General features: G+C 53.0%; 1 pseudogene; it reads left to right on the top strand.

Moving 5' to 3' along the window:
* The first annotated feature begins 3,474 nt into the window (after window positions 1-3,474).
* LOC109762584 (F-box/LRR-repeat protein At1g06630-like) lies at window positions 3,475-5,210 on the top strand (annotated as a pseudogene).
* The last annotated feature ends 435 nt before the right edge of the window (window positions 5,211-5,645 follow it).

Below are 5,645 nucleotides of genomic sequence, written 5' to 3'. Positions count from 1 at the left end.
GGCCTACTAAGTTGACTGGGATGGGGGCCTTTGTCAACTTTAGTCAATATGAACGATTCTAGCTCTAGTGACCGTACGATGTCCATCCAACGGCCGTAGTGCTTCTTCAACCTCTGGTTTTCTTGCTCCAGCCGCCCAAAGCAGCCCGGTCGTGCTGCATGCTCCTGCCTCCCGTGGCCGGCTGTGCTGCCGCGGAGGCCTCACCGACCCCTACTATTCCCACCGCTGGCCATGCCCTGCGCCGACGGCAGCCTCACACCGCAGCCGAACCACTGAACCCTCGTACTCCTCTCTGCGCGGGCTTCCACTGCCGCGTCTTCCCCGGCTACCTGTCATCCCCTTCCTATGCCTCGCCGTCGTCCACCGCCCTGGTGCTCTCGCCGCGGCGTGGTCAACGTGGTCAAGGAACGACTTCCATCGGACGTGGACTGTACGTGGAGAGGCTGACAGCTGGGTCCACGGCCGCAGCAAGGAAGTGCCTCCTTATTACGCGAAAAATAATGATTCCTCCACCTGACAGCTGGGACCCACGGGACTGGCCACTGTATTTCGCGAAAAAAATGTTCCCCCCTGACTGCTGGGACCCACCAGATACATCTTCGCACGCAAGGAAGTGCGTCTGGGCAAAAAAAAACAATTTGCCCCCCTGACTGCTGGGACCCACCAGCTACATCTTCGCAGGCAAGGAAGTGCCTTTTTTTGCGAAACAAGTGCCTGACAGTCAGGACCCACCTGGTCGAAGCGTACGTAGCGTTGTCATTTTGGTCACGAACGCGTACGTACATATATACTGGTGGATGTAGAGGCGCGCACGTGTCGTAGTAGAGGCGCGTACGTGTCGTAGTAAAGGCGCGCACGTAGCATGTACACGTACGTACAGCGGACAGGGTGCAAGAAAGAAAATACGGCCACGTATGTGTACATACAGGCGGGGTCTCGAACGCCTACTCGCGCATACGTACGACCAGGGCTCGTGTACATGGTTGGGTCGGAACGGAGAAACAGCGTTGTCGTCGTGTTCATGGGGAGGCAACGGAATGCGTCGTGTTCATGGGGAGGCAACGGAATGCGTCGTGTTCATGGGAAGGGGTGTGGCGTACCGCAAAACGGAGGAAACGGACCTCCTACGGTCGAAACGGGGGTCCTGTTGATCGGGAGGAGTGTGGCGTACCGCAAAACGGAGGAAACGGACCTCCTACGGTCGAAACAGGGGTCCTGTTGATCGGGAGGGGTGTGGCGTACCGCAAAACGGAGGAACCGGACCTCCTACGGTCGAAACGGGGTTCTGTTGATCGGGAGGGGTGTGGCATACCACAAAACGGACGAAACGGACCTCCTACGGTCGAAACGGGGGTCCTATTGATCGGGAGGGGTGTGGCGTACCGCAAAACGGACGAAACGGACCTCCTACGGTCGAAACGGGGGTCCTGTTCATCGGGAGGGGTGTGGCGTACCGCAAAACGGGACTCCACGGGATACTGTTCATCTCCACCGTCAACCTCCTCCAGCCTCCACGGGCTACCGTCAACCTCCTCCGGCCTCCACGGGCTCCTGTTCATCTAGCCTCCACCGCGCGCTACTCCGCCGGCTACTGTTCAACCACCCCTCCACGGGCACCCCTCCATCGTCTACTGTTCATCCAGCCCTCCACACCACGGGGTCCTGTTCAACCACCCCTTGACGGGCACCCCTCCACCGTCTACTGTTCATCCAGCCCTCCACCACACCACGGGGTCCTGTTCATCCAGAGGCAACGCCACCGCTCACTGTTCATCCAAACCCCCCTGCAACGCTCACTGTTCATCCCAGAGGCAGCATCGATCGGCTTCAGTTAGCAGCAGTACCGAAGGAATCGCTCGATCGGGTTCAGTTAACAGACATCGATCGATCGCTCGGGTTCAGTAACGCGTAGCCTGCAGTGCAATCGCTCGGGTTCAGTTAGAGCCCAACGCCTCGCTCGGGTTCAGTTAGAGCCAACGCCTCGAACACACGCGCGTACGTGTACGAGAGAAACGCGCATCACTCGGCCCCCGACCTCCCACTGTAACCGGGAACTCCCCGAAATTTTCCTCGCCCTCGCTTCTACCACGGTTTTTTCCGTCATGGACGGCCTAAAGAATGTCATGCAGCTGCGTCTCCGGCCCGCCCAGGACGAAAAGCCCATATTCTGTCATGATTTTTTGTCATAGAAGTAGGAGCCCACGGCATCTATGATGATACCAGATTTTGTCACAATTATTGTCATAGAAGTGTCATATGTATGACAGAATTTTTTTTCGTTCGGCCCAAAATGTCACGGATGTGTCTTTTTTTTAGTGAAGGACAAATGTTGGACATCGATCATCTAGCTCAACGAGGCTTGCCTCATGTGGAGCGGTGTCCATTGTGTGATTAGGAGTAGGAATACATCGATCGCATTCTGGCCACATGCGGCGACGGTTTGGCATGATGTTTGGGCAACATGGGGGTACCTGGAGTGGACTAAGGTGGTTAGGGGGGCCCACATGGGCAGGTGGCGCCCCAGGCCACACAACGTGGCTATGTGGGTCCCTGGCTGGTCCTCTTGAGGTCTCACGAAGCTTCCTGGTCTGCATATTAGCGGGAAAATCATATTTAATTGGCAACTTATTTTAACACGCAAAAAATAGGAACTCACACTTGGCATTAAATTAATATGTTAGTCCAGAAAAAATAATATAAAATAATATAAAAATTATATTAAAATGATAATATAATAACATGAAACAATCAGCCCTCATCTGAGAGTACCAACTCTTAAATCTGGGCACTAACTGTTTATCTGAGAGTTTCAACTCTTAAATCTGGAAAATATGGCCTTGTGACATCAGAAAACCAGCAATCCATAGAGGACAAAGTTTATTTTAACAAGAACATCCATTTTATGTTTTTGTTTCAATTTGATTGGGTAAGTAGACCAAGACGGTGCTGAGAGGTTCCCTAATTGCCAATCATCTACTAGCAAATGTGGTTTTCCTAGGTGAAAGGAAGTTATGGGCTCGTACAACAAGCTTACACAAGATTAAATTCGTAGTGATTTTCATGCAAAGACATAATTTAACGCTGCATACCTAATAACATGGACAACAGTTGTAGAAAACTTTTCGTAAGTAACATGGACAACACTGCATACATAATAACATCCTTACACAATTAGCATTGGTCATATGTAGATCTCTTGCCTTAACTCAAACAAAGAATGCGCAACATCAGGAAGAAAATAATATTATTTTTCTGACGATAAAAGTTGAAGTTATTTGCTTATATAAATTAAGTTTGTAAAATGGGCCCGTACGTACATTGCGAAGGAGAGAGTAAGTAACGGGCTGGGGCTGGGCCTGGGCTGCGTTGTGACGCCGCTCGCCCGCTGCCTCCGTCTCTTTCCTAAATCCCCTCACTGCTGAACAAGTCAAACTTCAAATCCCCTTCCCTCCCACTGCCGCGAGGCTCGCCAACCGCCGGCCACGGAGGACGCGGCGGCGGCCACCCCCGAAATGCAAGTCAGGAAGAGGCGCAGGCCCGTCCGAGCCGACGGCCAGCAGGATCCGCCGCCGCCGGGGGGCCTCGACCTCATCAGCCGCCTCCCCGACGCGGTGCTCGGCACCGTCGTCTCTCTCCTCCCCACCAAGGACGGCGCGCGCACGCAGGCCCTCTCCCGCCGTTGGCGTCCCCTCTGGCGCTCCGCCGACGCGCCGCTCAACCTCGCGGCGGCCCCCGACCTCGCATGCGACGACGAATCACGGGCCGCGCTGGTCTCCAGGATCCTCTCCGGCCACCCCGGCCCGGCCCGCCGCCTCTCGCTCCGGCTCGCCCTCGCCCTCTCCCCCCGCGGCCCGGGCGAGGCCGACGGCTGGTTCCGCTCCGCGTCGCTGGCCGGCCTGCAGGACCTCGAGGTCACCAACCTGGAGTGGGGGAGCCACTACCCGCTGCCGCCGCACCCGCTGGCGCGCTTCGCGCCCACGCTGTGCGTGCTCAGGCTCGGCGGCTGCCGGTTCCCCGGCCCGGCCGCGCCGCCGCCGCCGAGCTTTCCGCGCCTCAAGCAGATCATGCTGTTCAATGTTGGCATCTCGGAGGACACTCTGTAAAGCGTCATCTCCGGCTGCGCTGTTCTCCAAAGCATCTCACTGCACAACATGAGCTTCGGTCGCCTGTGCATCAGCTCGCCGACCCTCAGGAGCATCAGCGTCGAAGGTGTCTTCACCTTCCGGGAGCTGGTCATTGACGACGCCCCTTGCCTTGAGAGGCTGCTGCCGATTTACCCAGACGATGGTCCGGCGACCATACGGGTAATCCGGGCTCCTAAGCTGGAGGTACTTGGTTTCTTGTCTCAAGGCATATTCAGGCTCCACCTTGGAACCACAGTCTTTCAGGTACTAGCAAGAACAGTAGCACAATCAGATTTCTTTATATGCAGCCTATTGTATTATTCTGATATCACACACTCGGTTTCCTTTTCCCCAGAGAATGATTGCTGGCACCATGACAACCAAAATGCGCGCACTCAAGATTTTGGTCCTCGAATGTGCTCCTAATCTGGATCTTGTTGTTGACTTCCTCAAGTGCTTCCCCTGCTTGGAGAAGCTCTATGTCATTGTGAGTGTTGCTATCTGTTGCCAAAACATCAGTGCTTCAGACTTCTGATAAAGTGAACTAGGAGTGTTTAGGTGCTAATTTGTCATCAGCTGCCTTAATATCATTTCCTTTTTCTGTCCCCAGTTTAGTGAAGGAAAGGATATGAATATTGCGGGGAAGTACGATCAGCTTGATCCAATTGAATGCCTTGAACTCCATCTAAAAGAAGTGGTGTTGAAGAATTACTGTGGTAGTCATAGGCTATATATCGACTTTGCCAAGTTCTTTCTTTCGAACGCGAAAGTGCTAAGGAAAATGGAAATCGGGGGCCGTTACAACTACAAATCCAACTGCAACATCAACGACTGGATGTGTTATCTACGTAGGCAGCTACAATTGGTGAATAGAGCTTCTGAAGATGCACGCATTGAAGTAAAAGTTAATAAATTCACTCGCCATGTACGTACTCATGATTTGTCAGTGGCTGATCCTTTTGACTGAGCCTTGATCCAAGTGTGTTAGGTTGTGTTCCCTTGCTTGTATGTCTAGTGTTGCCACATCCTTGTGATGATCTGTAAAATTGTCTACTCACTTGAGCAATGGAATGCTTTGTTACCCTACCCACTCGGGAGCAAATCATGATCGAGGAGGTGGTGACTGAGCCAAGGATTAGAATCGGAACTTGCAAATTTACAAGGCGCTTGAATGCTGCTAGTATTTGTGTGTTATGTACAGTTGGTACTTGTCGTTTATCTTTTGCTCAATGTCATATTGTAAGCTGCGACATTATCTCTGATGGAGAATCTGTTTGCTTGCGCTGCTGCTAGCTAACACTGTCTCTGCCTGGCGACAAGTGCTCTTGTAGTTGAATGTGGTTACAGAGTAGGGGACAGCGTTCCAGACGTGTTCATACATATCATGTTCAGTCCCAGTGCAGAGCCGCACTGACTGTTCATACGTACTGTATCATTTTCCCAGTGCTGCGATGTGTCGTTTTGAGCACCTGATGTCTGAATACAAATGCCAAGGTGTCCCCAAAATTTGCCTCTGAGATT

This window comes from Aegilops tauschii, chromosome 1, assembly GCF_002575655.3.
Source record: "Aegilops tauschii subsp. strangulata cultivar AL8/78 chromosome 1, Aet v6.0, whole genome shotgun sequence".
NCBI lineage: Eukaryota > Viridiplantae > Streptophyta > Magnoliopsida > Poales > Poaceae > Aegilops > Aegilops tauschii.
Note: the sequence above shows the minus strand (reverse complement) of the source record. Positions and strands in the feature narration are given on the sequence as shown.